This window comes from Lissotriton helveticus, chromosome 3_1, assembly GCF_964261635.1.
Source record: "Lissotriton helveticus chromosome 3_1, aLisHel1.1, whole genome shotgun sequence".
Taxonomy (NCBI): Eukaryota; Metazoa; Chordata; class Amphibia; order Caudata; family Salamandridae; genus Lissotriton; species Lissotriton helveticus.
In genome coordinates, this window is record NC_136061.1 from 950,754,857 (window position 1) to 950,773,744 (window position 18,888).

At 45.1% G+C, this 18,888-nt stretch overlaps 1 protein-coding gene across 5 annotated transcripts in view; it reads left to right on the forward strand.

Annotated features, from left to right (window-relative positions):
* The window catches only part of UBE2F (ubiquitin conjugating enzyme E2 F (putative)), a 1,146,915-nt gene that overhangs the window by 501,138 nt on the left and 626,889 nt on the right, over positions 1-18,888 (forward strand). The window lies entirely within an intron of this gene.

Consider the following 18,888-nt stretch of genomic DNA (forward strand, 5'->3'; position numbering starts at 1 on the left):
TGGCTTCTCCTATAGTATATGGAGGCATGTTTCATCTGCTGAAAATGTACAAGAGTTGCAAGGTTTATCATATCTGGTACATACAGATTACGATAAAATATTGCTCAACTTATAATAACGATATTGGACCCATTTCCCCTCGTGTCTGGAAGATCGCAAGATAGGGGAGATACTAAGATGTATCCTTATTGGTTTCCTGAAGTCCAGGGATGCACCTTAATTTTAGGTCATAAGCTACTTAAAATAAAGTTACGTGAAGCACAAAAAATGCAGGGAATATTTTAAGAAATGGAAACCGAAGCATCGTTTTATTTTTATTTTATTACACACATCTTTTAGCTATCAAAATATAATGAAATAAATAAGTAAACCATAAAAGTATTTTGTCAAAAGGCCATAAAATGTGGAGTCTAGAATTCAAGAGCTCTGAATCTAGAGTGGTTTATTCTTAGGGAAGAACACAAGGTTTTTGGCCATAATGGTTTCCAGTATGAGAGCAAACTAGCTCCAGCTAGGCACAGTGAAATGTGGCTGAAACAGCTTAACTTGGCTTAAAGATCACCTAGAGCTCTGTAATGGAGTCTGTGGAAAACACAAAGGACAGTTAGCATTCTGAAGCAAGCAAACAATCCTTTTTTTAGGTTTAGCTTGCGCTGTGCTTGTGAAATCTATTGTATTTAAAATAAATTTCAAAAGGGTCTTACATCACACCCTTGCTTTTAGTTGGTTTGTGTTTTCCACTTACTTTTCCTTCATTTCTATTGGCTGCAGCATACTATTTCCTGTTGCTTCTCTCTTATCAGCGTCCTGAGGAACAAGTACTGTTTTAATCAATTTTAAAGATCACAGATTGGTAACACACATTAGCGACTGGTTCCCCGGGAGATGTGAGGGAGGCATATCCACGCGGAATCTGAGCTATTTTTATCCTGAAGCCCTGATGACGCATTCCAACAAACCACCATCGAGGCCTGCGCGTCATCCTTTATTAAAGTACAGATCTGATGCACCATACACACCTGACACATTTCGGAACCAGGCCGCCCCTAGTTATCACAGTGCCTATGATACGCCCTCGCACCAACAAATGCCTACCAATTACCCACCTTTGATGCGTAACCATGTACCCAGACAATATTCTGTTCCAAATTATGTTGTTCATAGTTATGACACCAAGTATGACAACTTTCTATCTCAATATGGGGGTGTCAACTCACAACAACATATGGCTTTTAATAAGCACCTCCATAACAACAATCCTAGGGAATACTGGGACATTCCACTTGCAAATTTCTTCAACCTTTTGTCTAGTCTGGACGAAAATGAATGACTTTATGTCTCTCATTCTTATTCAGAGGCATGTAATTCTGACTTAGGGAAGGAAAACATCGACAACACAAGTAGTGATTTGACAAGGGATACTTACGTTGAAGGGAGGCGTGATGATAAAGGGGGCAACCCTGGCAACGTTATTAAGGATAACCTATTGGAGGACATTAACGGGTCCCCTAAGTGTCAAGAAGCCCCTATAGGTAGGGAAATCATGGGATGTGGTCCTAAGGTAATTATCCAAGACAGTGTCCAAGGTACCATTGGTGGTTCTGTGGAAAACTCTGACAAACGATGGTCCATTAATTTCTGGAATATAGCCGGTCTCCAGGCAAAATTAGAGAATCAAGACTGGAAGCTATTTACGGATAACATGATGTAATTTGTTTACAAGAGACTTGGGCGAAGAGCGATTACCATTTGAGTGGGTTTAAAACTGTGTCGACTTCCGCTGTTAGTTCTATACATGGTCGAGCGAAAGGGGGTTTATGTACGTACATTTCGAATTGCCTAACTTATAAAAAAGTCCAAGTGCATTTTCAGACCTGCTTTTTCCATATTGTGGGGGTGTATTTCGGTGGCATTGCCTCCATACTATTGGTTAATTTCTATAACAATATTCCTCCAGTCGATGTAGTGATGGTACTCAAAACTATGATTCATGAACTAGATAGTATCATAAATGGTTCTAATATATTGTACACGATAATTTGGGGTGGGGATTTTAATTGTACTCTTTGTGACAGATCCGGCACAGGAACCTGTGGACTTACTGTGGAAAGAGACGTTAACTTATCTCATTTTGAGCACTCATTGCTGGGGAATGCTCTAAATGAGATCCTGTTTAAACATGATCTAGGGTTTGCAAACGAAATATGCCACAACAAGACCGCCTTTAACCCAACTTTTAATGGCAGAGGATCGATGACTACCATAGATTTCATACTTATCTCATCATGTTATAGGGATCGTGTGATTAAATGTGATGTCCTGAATACTCCTCTGAGTGACCATTTTCCTATCAGGTTAGAACTCATGGACGTAAAGCTAGCAGGGCAAAACAGAGCAGCTGTTTTTTCTATGGACATAGACAAAAACAGGCAAAATGGATACGCCATTAAATGGACCAGGGTGGTCCCTGAGGTTTTTCTAAGTACCCTTGTTAGTTCCTGTGGCGTAAATTTCGATGCTTGTCTGGATATGGATTCCGAGGATGCTGAAATCATAACAAACTTTAAAGTAATAATTGCAAGCATAAACAAGCATTAGAAATGCAATCGGGCTCGGATTTATTTGAGTTTGAGCTAATGGCATTGTAAATGCCAATGTATTGTTGCTATGTGTTATGGAGTGTGTTCATGTGGTGTGTACTGCCAGTGATCTCCTTGTAAGTGTGAGAATATTGCACCGTTACTGCCTGTGATGTCCTTCTTGTGAGTGTGAGGAGCTTGCACCTCTGCTGCCTGTGGTCTCCTTGTGAGTGCAAGAAGATTGCACTGCTGCTGCCTGTGATGTCGTTCTTGTGAGTGTGAGAAGCTTGCACCACTGCTGCTTGTGATGTCCTTGTGAGTGGGAGAAGCTTGCACCTCAGCTGCCTGTGGTCTCCTTGTGAGTGTAAGAAGCTTGCACAGCTGCTGCCTGTGATGTCCTTCGTGCGAGTGTGAGAAGCTTGCACCGCTGCTGCCTGTGAGTATGAGAAAGATTGCATTGAGCATCTCTGTGCTGTGCCTGTTCTTTGTAAGGGACTCTTGCTCTGTTGCTGCTGCTGCCTTGGCACAGTACCTGCTGTGAGTGTGTAAGGGAAGCTTGCACCACTGCTGCTTGTGATGTCGTTCTTGCGAGTGTGAGAAGCTTGCACCTCTGCTGCCTGTGGCCTCCTTGTGAGTGTAAGAAGCTTGCACTGCTGCTGCCTGTGATGTCGTTCTTGTGAGTATGAGAAGCTTGCACCGCTGCTGCTTGTGATGTCCTTCTTGTGAGTGGGAGAAGCTTGCACCTCAGCTGCCTGTGGTCTCCTTGTGAGTGTAAGAAGCTTGCACAGCTGCTGCCTGTGATGTCCTTCTTGTGAGTGTGAGAAACTTGCACCGCTGCTGCCTGTGAGTATGAGAAGATTGCATTGTGCATCTCTGTGCTGTTCCTGTTCTTTGTAAGGGACTCTACTCACTACTCTAGTCACTACTCTGCACTCACTACTCTACTCACTACTCTACTCACTACTCACTACTCTACTCACTACTCTACTGACTACTCTACTCACTAGTCTACTCACTACTCACTACTCTGCACTCACTACTCACTACTCACTACTCTCCACTCACTACTCTACTCACTACTCACTACTCTACTCACTACTCATTACTCTGCACTCACTACTTTACTCACTACTCTACTCTACTCACCTCACTACTCTACTCACTACTCTACTCACTACTAACTACTCAACTCACTACTCTACTCACTACTCTGCACTCACTACTCACCTCACTACACTACTCACTACTCTCTTCTCACTACTCACTACTCTGCACTCACTACTTTACTCACTACTCTACTCTACTCTACTCACCTCACTACTCTACTCACTACTCACTACTCTGCACTCACTACTCACTACTCACTACTCTGCACTCACTACTCACCACTCACTACTCACTACTCACCTCACTACTCTATTCACTACTCACTACTCTACTCACTACTCACTACTCTACTCACTACTCTACTCACTACTCTACTCACTACTCTGCACTCACAACTCACTACTCTAGTCACTACTCTGCACTCACTACTCACTACTCTACTCACTTCTCACTACCCTACTCACTACTCTGCACTCACTACTCACTACTCTACTCACTACTCACTACTCTACTCACTACTCACTACTCTACTCTCTACTCACTACTCTACTACTCTACTCACTACTCTACTCCCTACTCTACTCCCTACTCTACTCCCTACTCTACTCACTACTCTACTCACTACTCTACTCACTACTCTACTCACTACTCACTACTCTACACACTACTCTGCACTCACATCTCACATCTCACAACACTTACGACTTGAAAGCGCTGCAACAAAAGATGTTACAGTTAACCAATGAATTGGTACGCAGTTTACATACATAGGAAGGATGGACATTTACGTTGGCTTTGCTTGTTCTTCCTATCAAAACCGATGTTCGCAGCAAGAGTTTAACTCAGTGAGACATCTTGCTGTACATTATGCGTGTTAGTGCTTACAAACTACTGTATTCAAACTACGTTTTGTAGTGTTCTGCTCTGCAGTGCCCTGTATGACCTCTGAGCCCTCCATTGCCATTTGACCCGCACTAAAGTGCACAGGTGCACATCCCCTCCCTGGCCCAGGGCCTGGGTTATTGCCCTGTGTCCTTTATGTGCTGCGTACAAGTGCCTAGATCTGCTTGCGTCCGTTCTGCCGTGCCATGAATAGGCGCTGGAAGGAAGCGTGTCACCTCTACATTCATTGTGTAACAGTTTGTTCTAGCCTAGGCAGCAGTGTAGCTCACTGTATGTCTTGTGCTGTGTCATGCTGCACTGCATTCTGCAGCATTGTCTCCCATCTCATTGTCTCGCCTAGCCGGCTTTTCAAATTTTGGTTATCCATTTGTTGTTGAAAGTGATTCTCCCCGCCAAACCTCACAGGTTATTTGTTCGTCGCTGCATATTTGTTCTAGTGCGGAGAAGGGATGTTCTTGTGCAAGATCCTTGTCGATAACACCTACATCCGGTCTTCGTCCGGCTTTCCAGTTCTGCATCTGCAGTCAATGCTATTGGTCTTTGTCTGTCTTTTAGTTTTCCCAACTCTACTTTAATGATAATCAGCATTTCATCTCGCCACCGTTAGAAACATAGTTGGTCTCGTTCATTATGCAAATATCCAGTTTTCTGTGTTTCATGCAGCCGCAGCCCGGTCAGCTTGGCCTACCCCAGGTGACAGGAGAGGGGGGGAGGGGGAGGGGGAGGATGGAGAGGGGTTGAGGGGGGAGGAGGGGGGGGGAACTGGAGCACTCTCAACCCAATGGGCTTTGCATTATTTCTTTGGTGTTTTTTTAGCTGATCTGAGCCATAGTTTTCATCCGTTTATAGTGCCTGGTGCGTTTCTCAGTGATAAGATTTGTTGTAGTTATTAGTTTTCACAGGTGCTCGGTGTGAGCTGCTATAACGCATATTTACGTGCTCCGACTTAAAGCATTTTTTCCTTGTAATCCCCTCTAGAAATGTCCTGGCCTTTTTGACATAATCCGCGAACTCCTTTTGGCCCGTGTTTTGGCAAGATAAGAGTGTTCCTGCTCGAAATAGTGTGTTATAAGAATACATAATCCTTGTATCCCACCTTCTTAAAGATTGATGGAGTTTTGGCAGTGCAAATCACGAACAGCTTGGATCCGTGTGCTGTTTTGTGTTTACACAGGCGCTCCTCGCATTGTGATGCTTTACAATTTCAGCTTGGCAAACCGGTGCAGACTAGAGCGCCTCGCAGTTCGATGCTTCTGCTGCCGCTGCCCTGCGCGTGCCCATTACCCAGTGCGGATGGGCTCGGGGGCCATACGGGAGCACAGCGGCGCTGCTGCTGCCACTTGCACGTCCCCATAAACTGCAGAGAGCACCGCAGCACATCTACTGCTCCTGGCACGTGCCCATAAACTACAGACTAAATCAGGCGGGGAGACGGGGGGGTGAGCCAGAGAGCGGCAGAGCAGCTCCCCGGGCCGGCAGGAAGGAGCCGCACACGGCGTCTATGCCTGTGTGCACGTGAGGAGGACGCGCGCCAGACAAACACACTGCTAGATGGTGAACGCGCGCACACCATCTGGAATGCATCACACGGCCACCCTGACAGCTCCTAATTATAATTAATGTACTTCTTTGCGCGAGCACGAACGAAATATGCCCAAAATGGCGGAACAAAACTACATTTACCCTATCACTTCAAGCCTATTAAAACGACAACACAACGAAGACGAATCACTGGCCAGATGACAGAACACGCTAAGGAATGTGTGGAATTTGTCTCGGCCAAAGCCCTAGGAGATACTTCTTTTTTTTCTTCTTTAACATTAGTTCTCTAACTCCTCCCACTTTCAGTGGGGAGGAGTCCGAGCCCTAAAAAGGGGCTTTGGGTTAATTCTAAGTCAAATCAGAACCAAATAAAAGGTAGAGGCTGGTTCTCACCGGCCTGCAGCAAGGCGTATAAAAAACTCAAATTAGCCTTGCAACAGCAAGCTAGAAACCAACCCCTTATAAAGACCCTTCGCAAAGAATATAAGATGGCACTCAAAATCCAAAAACTCCAGTTAAAAAATAAAGCATGGTCCGATATTATGGTGGCCTCAGAATCAAAGGACATGACTTCCTTTTGGAAAGCAGTCAACGCTCCTTTTTTTAAAGATAGCTCTAAAGCTTGCATAGAGGTTGCTATTGATGAAAGGGACTGGGTTAAGCATTTTGAAAAATTATACAACTCTGTACCTGTCACCATTGATCCAACAAAAATGCCTATGGTTATGAAAAAACATCCAGCAGGGCAACAACTTGACTTTACGCTTGAGGAAGTAACTAAGGGCATCAAGTCGAGTCTTGGGGGTAAGGCACCAGGCCCCGATGGTGTCCCAGTAGATATTTATAAGAAGGACATTAGTCTCTGGGCCCCGTTACTCACCAGAACCTTTAATGCTGCTATCTCTGTGGGCCTACTTGATACGTGGTTCAAATCAACTATCATTCCAATCTTCAAAAAAGGAGATAGATCTAGCTGTGCTTGCTATCGGCCTATTTCCTTGCTGGATTCGAACATAAAAATAATCGGCAGAGTCATCCTAGATAGACTCCAGAAATGGGCCGAGGAACACCATATAATCACCGATCTCCAATACGGGTTTCGTGAAGGGGTTGGCACCATTGAGCAAGCCCTTAACCTATCAATTATGATAGAGAAGTACACAACGGCCAAGGGAGGCAGATTATATCTAACCTTTTTAGATCTTACCTCTGCTTTTGATTTTGTAAATCACAGCAAATTGTGGACCATCTTAACTAACTTGAGTGTAGAACCAAATATTATTTGCTTCTTACGACAATTATATAGCGAGGCTAGTGCAATGGTCAGATATGGTACGAGGGGTGAATGTACAAGGGAATTTAGCATTGGCAGGGGCGTGAGGCAGGGGTGCGTCCTTGCCCCTTTTTTATTTTCTATTTATATTAACAATCTTGAGAACACACTACTACAGGAATGCATTAACATGCCAACCGCCTCAGTCCGCCGGTTACCTGCACTTATTTATGCAGATGACACGGTGCTCATGGCAAGAACTCCCTTAGCCATGCAGACCATGATTTCATCCTTTAGCGCGTTCATGGAGAAACTGGATTTACAGATAAATTGCACAAAGACATTCGCAATGAATTGTGGCGGGAATGTCCGTCTAAAGAAAAAAATCATGTTTATTAAATGTATTCCAATACAGCACACTCCTACTTTCCCATATTTAGGCATTTTGTTTGATCAAACTGGAAATTGGACGAATGCAATACAGGCCAGATATTTATTATTTTCTAAAGCGATCATGGCTGTTAAATCTTTTAGTAAAAAATTGGGCAAAAAGCCGGTCAAAGAACTTATTTATATTTATAAGACTAGCTGTGTCTCAATAGCACTATATGGGGCAGGCATATGGGGAAACTTAGATGTTCATAAGCTACAGGTGACTGAAAATGATTTCTTACGTTATTTACTGTCACTCCCTAGGAGCATGTCCAATTATAACTGCCATACAGAACTGGGAATACCATTTCTAGAAGATCTAATTAGAACTCAACCGATTCTATTATGGCATCGTGTATGGACCAACGAGAAATGCTATTTAAACAGACTTATATTGGGAGATGTCTTAAAACTTGATGGGGTAAAAAGGATTAAATGGTTTTGCTACATTAAACTAGTTTGTAAGAACATTAAACACCCGGAGTTTTTCGACGAGCCAGAAACCATGTCTGGGATGACTAGAAAGAGTCTAAAGTCTTTGTGTTTGGATTTCTTCCTTGGCCTTAGACAAACAGGAGAAATGACTAAAAAAAACGTGATCTCTCATCAGTTGGCTACCAATGTTAAGTCTATTCAACCCTATCTAAAATTACATATGAAAGAGCATGAAAGATTCTTACTTTTTAGATTTAGATTTGGAATTTTATTCAGATTACTAAGTTTCCCAGTTATGAATGACTGGGCAAGGGTATTGCCTAAATGTTCCTGCGACAATACTTCTGATCAATCGGACATACATATTTTATTTTTTTGTAGATTTTATTTGTTATCTAGAAAGAGATGGATTGTGCCCATTTTAAAATATATGAATTTGAGATTCTGTCGCCCTGCCTTTTTGGCCATATTGACGTTGGAGGATATTTTCACCGTTTCTTCTGTTGTGACATATCTCAAAAGTGTATACTATTTGCGTAATACTATGATAATATGATTTTTCTCTTATTCATTTTTTTACTGTATGATCTATGTTAATTTTTAATGTGATTTTGTGTACTTTTATGGCTATGAAATATAGTCGAATAAAGTTTATTGAATACTGTTTTAATCTGCCTTTGGGGGGGGACTTTTTTTATGTTTAAACCACATAGCGCATGTGCTGTGCTTCTTTTCTGTGCACATTCTAATGTTTACCCTGCACAGCACTTGCGTTGTGCTTATTTTTATGTTTAGCCCGCCAGCTGAGGAGACGCCTCAACGCCACTCAGCTTGGCTTAGACGCCAGACAGTTCAACACTGCCTGCATTAAAGCTCTCGCCACCGGCCACGTTTGTTTTTTTTTTTAATGTTCAAACTGCACAGTGATTGCGATGTGATTATTTTTGTTTACTCTGAGGAGCTGCCGCAGTGCCATTGAGAGTGGCTTTAAAGACTCTTGCCTGGACCACGCGACAACGCTGGCATTAAAGCTCTCGCAGCCAGTCCCTCCCCTACCTTTGATCAGGAAGCAGTGCTCGCAAAATGTAGGGCTCCTCAAATTTTCGATGATCTCAAATCAGATTAAAGGGCATGTTCCTCATTGAATTTGACCTGCCACGTGATCTATTGACCAAACTCGATCGCTGTAGAAGTTAATGTTTGTTGGTGATCTTGGGCGGGCCAATAATTCCCCGGGTAAGAGAAATGCTCCTGTCTCAGGATGAGTGTCACACGCTGCAAAACGGACGGGAGTGGGATCCGGAGCTCAAGAGGAGGAGCAGCCCAAAGGCCCGTCACTGAGCCCCTTGAGTGGCTCTTGTTAACCGGTTACTGGGCTGTGGTGTCCTTTTCTTGGCTGCCAGCTACACCCTTCTCTAGTGTCCTCTTTGTGGTGCCACTCGTTGACTGTTGTGTCCTTTGCTTATTCTCGCACTTTCCTCACCAACACTCAGTGTTGGCCCCTCGACCACTCCTTTACCCCATGCCTCACATTCAGCCCTCAACTCTATCTTTCTCTAGTTACTTTTGTACCCGTTTCCTCATGACGGGGTGACTAGAGTTCCATAGAAAGTCCTGGATTTCACGGTCTGTCCCAACACATCCAATTATAATAAATGCGTCTCGGTTTCAGTAGCGTTTTAATTAGTGACTTTCAGAGGACACGTTCAGAACATTGATGCAGCCGGCTGCAAAGGGTAATGAGGAGTACATGTACGTATGTGTGTGTGTATGTTTTTGTGTTTAAATCTGACTTTCGGTGTGTGTATATGTGTAAATAGGTACACATATATACATACTTAAAAAGTCAATTTTACACATTTTAAACAAACATGCAGGTTCGTACAAGGCCTCAAAAAAACATTGCTTTGCAGTGAAAGGCAGATGTACAAGTCAATGTGCATGTCTCGGTGCAGTATCTTTTTTATCTTGTTTCTTGGCACATTCAGCAACTTCAGTGGTGAGGCCTGGACAAATAGAGCTGGGCCATGGGCTTCAAATGGTCCCCATCCAGCGACTCCACTACTCTATTTTTGTAGAGGGTCCGAGACCGTGCACAAGTTAAATGTTGTTCATGCTATCGTTTCTCTCTGTTACATGAGTAGCTAGCTACTTAATTGATTTAAGGCATTCCCTACCTCGCCTCTTTAATGTAGCAGGCAGGTATTAGAGTAGTGTGATCGAAGTTTCAGGCAAGAACCAGTCTTACCATCCCTTATCTATACTTCATTACAGTAGGGTGGAGGAGAGGTTACCAGTGCTTAATTTGAGCCGATTGTTTCTGTTGCTCGGCACCAGCACTTAATCATCAATACCAGCGTTTTTCACGAGCACCAGTTAAGGACACGTTCACATTCATTAATGGTAGGCACAGGAGGATTAAGTGATGTGCCTAGAATCACAGGATGTTGAGCTGACGCAGAGACTCGAAACCTGGTTCCTCAACTCCAAAGTTGGCAGCTCTGGCCATTACACCTCATCCTCGCCCCACTTCCGTGGTTAGTAGTTTGTTTATGTATAGGCTGCGCTAACAGGAGAAATGGGCTAGTGCAAGCTGCCTCCTGACGAGAGCCTCAGCACTTATTTTTTTACAAACTAACCACTGGTTTTATTTAATTGAACACTGCTTTGTGGTATTTCCTATAACCATCTTTTAGCATAGTGTGGAATCATTGTAATGCTATACCAAGTCTAATAAAGGGGTCCTGGTTACTCGTTTTAGTTCGACTAAAATCATTCTCATTACGATTCCATGGTGTGTTTCTTTCCCCCCACATTACAGGTTTTATGATGTTCTTTCTGGTGCTTGAATCTTGGTTTTAACAATAGAAAAGCAGGACTACACGTCCAGAATACAGACAACAAGCATTTACAATGCAACGGTCTCGGCATTGCAAAAGTTAGAGCTATTAGCATTGTAAATGAACGCGAGTTTAAGGTCTTGACAAGGTCTTTTATTTATGTTTTAAAAACAAAAACATAAATAAAAGTCATTATCATTTACAATGCCAATAGCTCAAAGTCGCGTAATGTGTATGGCTAACTGCAGTAGCCTCCTGGCGAGTGCCCTTTCACGTAATTTTTTACAAATGAAAGCACTGGCACTTTTATTTTTACAAAGTAAGCACGGGTGGTGTCCGTGCATGGGAGTGGTGGTGTCCGTGTGTGCATGGCAGTGGTGGTGTCCGTGTGTGTATGGCAGTGGTGGTGTCTGTGTGTGCATGGCAGTGGTGGTGTCCGTGTTTGTACGGCAGTGGTGGTGTCCGTGTGTGTATGGCAGTGGTGGTGTCCGTGTGTGTATGGCAGTGGTGGTGTCTGTGTGTGCATGGCAGTGGTGGTGTCCGTGTGTGCATGGCAGTGGTGGTGTCCGTGTGTGCATGGGAGTGGTGTTGTCTGTGTGTGCATGGCAGTGGTGGTGTCCGTGTGTGCATGGCAGTGGTGGTGTCCGTGTGTGCATGGCAGTGGTGGTGTCCGTGTGTGCATGGCAGTGGTGGTGTCTGTGTGTGCATGGCAGTGGTGGTGTCTGTGTGTGTATGGCAGTGGTGGTGTCTGTGTGTGCATGGCAGTGGTGGTGTCCGTGTGTGCATGGCAGTGGTGGTGTCTGTGTGTGCATGGCAGTGGTGGTGTCCGTGTGTGCATGGCAGTGGTGGTGTCTGTGTGTGCATGGCAGTGGTGGTGTCTGTGTGTGCATGGCAGTGGTGGTGTCCGTGTGTGCACGGCAGTGGTGGTGTCTGTGTGTGCATGGCAGTGGTGGTGTCTGTGTGTGCATGGCAGTGGTGGTGTCCGTGTGTGCATGGCAGTGGTGGTGTCCGTGTGTGCATGGGAGTGGTGGTGTCTGTGTGTGCATGGCAGTGGTGCTTAAGTCTGCTGCACGTCTCTTTGTGTTTGTGTCGTTTGTACAGAGTGTGCTGCAGCATGACTGTGTAGTACCTGCCTGTTTCTGCGCAGCGTGCCACCTGCACACCTCTGTGTTTGTGTTGTGTGTGTGGTGCAGCTGCACCACCCCCTGCGTGGCCCACCCTTCCTCGGGCTGTGATTGGTGCACAGGCTGCACGTTTCCACTCTGAGAATTGGCTCGCAGCCCTTGTCACAAATAAAAATGGATTTTCAATTCAATAAATCGCTATTTCTGTTGAAAGCATACCCTTCTTGTAAGCATGTATGTCAAATATATGAAAAGGCACTAAACGTATCCCCACAGATCAGCCACCGCTGCTAACAGAACCATCATGATAGCATTTACCTCAACATATCAGTGAAGCAGGATTCTGATTTAGATCTATTAAATCATCATTTTTAAGCTTGGCTTCATAGTGCCGCGGCTAATAACCTAATGCTACCATTCTTTAAAAATACACTGTGAGCATTGGTTCCACTCAGAGGAGTTTTATGGTCTCATCACATGGTACTGGCTCCTTGGTTTATCATTCCACAGCCTATGAAGCGCTTGCACTCCCATGCATGAGGGAATATTTTACATTCCAAAAGTAAGATGACAGGGACCATTTTACATCTCAAATGTACTGCGAGTCTAACACCTTACATTATTTATCTCATAGATGAACCGTTCGACAGAAGAAAAAAAATCCACTGCTGCAAGCATTTTTAAAATGTTTAGTTAGTACTCGAAACGTAAAACGCGTTGGCGTTACCCAATGCTTGTTATTATTGGGGCTATGCCCTATTTTTCGTTTAGACGATTGCCCTGAAGAAGTAAAACAAGCAAAAACATCTCTAACTTGGCTCCTTGAGGACCCCACAGTCCATGATGTGATCACAAAACTTTACTTTTTGTCACTAACAATATATTGTAAAGAACTGGTCAAGTCTATTTACAGTAGCTTGAATGATTCTTCAATATGGACATGTTGCTAGGTGCACCCTAAACAGCTTAGTATTTTTACAATCCACTGAGAAGGCAAAAGCAAATATTCGCGGTTAAAAATGCTTGCCTCCGAGGTCGATTCTGATGATAAACCACTGGCAGTAACAACACTTTCGCTGGGCTCTATTTTTAGTGTGGTCGTGCAGCGATAAGCCAACGAGATTTTCTATTGGATAGCCGCATCGTGTAAAGAGCGAGGCACGTGTCCCATGAGACAGGAAGTAAATTCACTCCTCCCTATTTCCTGTCGCTCTGGCTCCAGATATAAATCTCACGTGTCCCGGTGTTTGTGTGACACATTAATAAGGGCTTCCTTTTAAATGTTTCAGCTGAGAAATGCAGGCACAATGCTGCAGTGCGACGCATCTGGATAAGTACTCGGACGGCCATCAAAATGGAAACTAAAGTACCTCATGCCTGACATTCCAGTGAAATAGGCCTAAGCAGTCATACATCTTCATGTGTCTGGTGTCCGACTATGCGGTGCATTGGCAGCCGGATGGGTCACTGCTTCTGCTTTTGTCTTGTTCAGCATGCCTATGCCTCCCAACACTACTGGTTTTGAGTCACAAAAGAAGACCGGTTGTATCGACACTAGGAAAGGAATAATAAAGAAAAATGCTACTAAAATAGACCCATTCCAGTGCTTCAAATGAGGGTGTGAACTCGTTAAGGCAAGCACTTGGAAAGTAAGAGGTCGAATTGTTTGGTACATCAATATAAGTGGATTTACAGAGTGACTGAAGTTTCACAGACCTACAAGAGATCTTCATTTTTGAATAATGTTGATTTTAAACTCAGCTATTCCTGAAACGCGTACGGTAATATGTAACTTCACTGAATATGTGCAAACAAGCATCCAAAATCTCACTGGAAAAAAATAAAAGTAGCGGTCCCAAACTTAAAACTAGCTGCAAAAAAAAAAAACGCCCACTTCCTTCAGCAGCTACACGCACCCTGCCTAAAACACCCAGCCTTGCACTGAGTCATATTTAGGAGGACCGAGCGAGCTGGGAAGGAAAACAAAGCTGGCGCTTGTTTATCACACACAGGAAGCCTGAAAACGGCGCACGGGGCTGAGGAGTTTACAGTGAATGCAGCGAGCGCGTTCGCGTGCGCGTCCTCATTTCGAATCACCTCCAAGGCGATGCGCGCGGCCAGGAATGTCTCCTGGAAAGGAGACACGGCCACAATAAGTTCTCGGCGGGGACGCGCTTCCGCGCGTTCAGCCGAGCCCTAAAAACGCACCGAATGAGTGCGTGATGAGACACCCACACTATATTTTTCACTGGGTCTCTAAAACCTTCTGAAATGTAATGTGCACTGCATCTAAAATAGTGAGCTTTTAGTGTCTTCTGTTTAGTTTGCCTTCTGAGCCTCTCATTACATGTTGGTGGAATAAGGTGAGGCGTTTACCATGTGTGGTAAATACTGCACATTCCGAGTTTTTAAAAAGAAATATGGGGTATAACATGCAGAATCAGTTTTTTAACACACTGAAATCCACATGTTTTGCCTGTTTGCGTGAGCCTTTTCCCTGAAATTACAGCAGATTTGACCTGACAAAATGTTTAGTGGGAATACTGCGAGGGTTTGTCAATTATCACACAACTCCTAAATCTGATCCCTGTGCAAACACATTAGCACAGGGATAAGAATTTAGCCCCTACTGTGTAATGATGGTCCATGTCTTTGTAAATGCTGTGCAATAATATGTCAGTGTTTTCTGCTACAGTAGGCCTTCTGTGTCCAGGGTTAGACCCAACTGTTTGTTTCTACTTCTGTGTCTGTGGTCTATCCTGGTTTGTTCTGATGGTCACTTTACTTTGTTGTATCATTTGCTGACAGTACCCTTGCACTTCTTCTCACTCAAGTACCCCTAACGCTGTCCAGTGTCTTTCTATCATTTGCCCCCTTTTGCTCTACTTTTGCTGACTACCTCTCTCGTTTAGGTATCCTCGCTGACTCCTTTCATTAGTCTTCCTGGCTGTATTTCTCTGTGTCCCTTGCTGATTTCCCCTTCGGATTTCTCTTTCCTCACTGTTGGGGCCCATTGTTTGGACTCTGACATTGAAGGATGGGCCTCCCCCGCCTACCGCCCCATCTCCACACATTTGTCTTTTTGTGGCAAGAGCTCCGCATTGGTGGCCCCCGCTCTGTATTGCACAACTGCTCACCAAGCTACTACTTACAACAAAAAACAGCTTATTATTAATCGCATACGCGAAACCAAATGCATTTACCAGTGCTGGTTTATTGAGGTCTTTCAGTGGGGAGTTACTGACTTAGGTAAAGTTCTGCAAGCCACCATGAAGTAGCATCAGAGCTTCATGGCTATAAATTCTCAGCAGAAAGACTGCCAGATAAATCTACGGTTTTCTCTTTCCCCGCCACTATATTACGCCATTCTCTGCTTTGAACCCAGTGGTTTCATCCGCTTTGCATGGACTGAGGACATGGTGTTTCACATGCATTTGCAAATGGCTAAATCTTGTAGAATCTGTGACAGAACTCGGGAAACGAAACTGCAGGTTTTCATCTGGAGCAGGCTAACCTCCTGCATGAATTTAACTCCTCATTACAATACGTTCATGTTTGCATTAGTTCATTAATTTCTGCCATCCAGAGGAGCCAAATTGGATGTTAGTGAGCTTGGTGGGAAGCCGCCCTGTGCCTTGCTCTGCAGTATTATAATTAATCTGCTCTAGAGGGAAGCCACAAAGCATGAAACTTCAAAAAACTCCATCCCCAGAGCTATTTGCATGGCACTCTCCTACATTTGTGTAGCTTTGTCACTACATTAACTATATAGTGTTTTGCTGCATGCCCTAGGCGCCTCTACACAAAGTGCTTTCTGGGCATAGTGAGTTCTTATTCCTGTCGATAGTGTTGTGTTGGACCAACTCCTGTCTCACACTTATGCTAACAATGTCCTTATTTATAGGCCTTTCACTGTCTTATGTTGGACTATTTGTCAGAAATACAGTCCTGTGCATGTACAACCAAACCCATATTGGAAAAGGCAAACCAATACAATTCCTGGACAATACATAACGTCTGAAAAACTAAAGTCTGTCTACCTTTTACAAAAAATAAATTAACCTATTACAATAACAGAAAGGTCCAGAAAATGTGTCTTACTTTCCACATAGTTAAACCAAATGTTTTAAAGTATAATTCATCATTTTTTTTTTAACAAATGTATTTTATTTTTTCACATGCATTCAAGTACAGCATTACATTAATCAAATAGACACAGCCCCAGTGCGTCTGTCGCCCCAAAGTTCGCGATAAGCATCGGGATGTTGTTCACTAGAGCAAAGTGCCATAAGTCCATGCAAGAGGGCACGAGTCCTGCCCAGTAATCAACTGTCCTTTAAAACCCCCGAACCCCGCCTCCCAACTGGACCCTCCCTAACCCCAACCATATTACCCTCGGAACGAACCCCTCCCTCCCCCTTTTGTCCGGTGTGTTCTGCTGTGTAAGTGCGTGACGTACGAGTGTATCCTTCATTGACCTTTCATGCCCCTTCTTCTGGTGGTTTATGGAATTCAGCAACTAATCTAAGGACTTTGAGGTATTTTGGGCAAGTGAGCTCGTGAAATTCCCGTGACAGCAAGGAGATTAAGGGTGCCCAAGTTTCCCTAAAGATGTCTGAAGTCTGTCTTAGGGATGCCTGTATCCGTTCCATTCCCAGTATGTACCATAGTCTGTGGAGCCATCCTGTGTGTGTGGGTGCCCGTGGGGTGCCCCAGAGTGAGAGAATATGTTGCGTTGTAGCCCCAATTGCCAGCCCCATTTGGCGTCCCCGAATGGACTTGAGTGGAAAGGTGAGCTTGTTGGGTAGGCCAAGAATCGCGTATGCGGGGAAGCGGGGAATCTCTGTATCGAAACAGTTGTCTACATCTCGAAGTACCTCCTCCCAGTATTCCAGTACCGTCGGGCATTCCCAGAGCAGGTGGAGCATGGTCCCTATGTGTCCGCAGCCTCTCCAGCACAAGGGGTCCCGGCGAGGATTGCTTTTGTGTAGTCGCTCCGGTGTTAAGTGCCAGTAATATGCCACTTTAACCGCTGCTTCCCGACTGACTACATTACGGGCCGTGTGATGTGCCCTATAGTAGACGTCTTGCCATTCCTTGTGTGAGAGCGTGCGGCCCAGCTCCCACTCCCATCGCTGCTGTCCTGCGGATTTAGCTGGTGGCTGGGGGGGAGTTAACATCTTGTACAGCTCTGTAATCGCCCGTTTATCTGAGGCTTTGGTAAGAAGCCATTTCTCGTATGGCTTAAGAGCGCGGCCTGTGTGTGGCATGACGTCCCTACCGGTGAGCCAATGCCGCAGCTGGAAATATTGAAAGGTTTGCGGTTTATTGATGGAGTACCCATCTTGTATAGCTTTCAGTGTCATAAAGCCCTGCGTGTCAAATAGGTGACCCGCCGAGCTGCATGCAGTCAGAGTCCATTGCGGGAAGGAGCCAGGGACCATGCCCGGTGGGAACGCCGGATTTTCAAACAGTGGCGTCATTGGCGAGGGAAAGGACATGAGGTCTTTTGTCACCGCGACCGCGTCCCCGACCTGTAGAAGAGTCCTAGTGATGGGTGACTTTTTAATGTATGCTGGTCTATCCGTACGCGCCAAAAATGGAATCTTCAAGAGCGGCATCCCAGCCATGGCCCTGTCCTGGAATAGCCAGCACTTCTCAGACATCGGCCTGGACCACTCCAAAAGATATTGCATCTGTGTAGCTTGAAAGTACCGCTGTAAGTCGGGGACCCGCAACCCCCCCTCTGCGGGGACGCGCATGAGCAGGTCACGTCGCATCCGAGGGCGCTTGCCAGCCCAAACGTATTGCTGTATCGTGTCTTGCAACTTCTTGATCATGCCTATCGGAGGGGTGATTGGGATGGTTTGAAACAAGTACAACACCTTCGGCAGCAGGGACATTTTGACCGCCGCCACCCGGCCCAGCCACGAAAGCGGTTGTTGTTTCCATCTCCGAATATCCTCCTGGACGCGTGTGAGAGTTTAGTGTAATTTAGCTTCACTGTTTGAGCCGCGCTGGGCGTTAGTTCAATCCCCAAATATGGGAGCGCAGTTTGTGTGGACAGCCCTCCCAGATTTAACGAGCCCCTGTTGGCCTGGTGGGAGTTGCACCCAAGGGGAAGAATGACCGATTTGCTGATATTCATCTTAAAGCCCGACACCTCCCCAATTCCCGACACCTCCCCAATTCGTTCCGGAACGCCGGTATCGAGACTCTGGGATTGTCCACGGCGACCAGGATGTCGTCCGCGTAAAGGCTTATCGTGTGTTCTTCGTCCCCGAATTTAATGCCCGTGATGGCCCGGTTGTCTCTCACGCGCTGGGCGAAACGTTCTATATAGAGGGCAAACAGCAGGGGCGAGAGCGGGCAGCCCTGCCTCGTGCTGCGACGTATGGCGAACGGCGTGGAGCTCGTTCCGTTCACTTTAACCGTTGCCCGAGGGGATGTGTAGCAGCTGGCCACCCACGCCCTGAACCTCTCGCCCATTCCGAATTTCGCTAACGTCCGGTCAAGATGGATCCAGTCAACCCGGTCAAAGGCTTTTTCAGCGTCGACTGAGAGAAGGGCTGCGTCTGTGGCGTTATAACATGCTTTATCTATCACGTGCAAAAGGCGCTTGGTGTTGTCTGCGCTTTGGCATGTGAGGATAA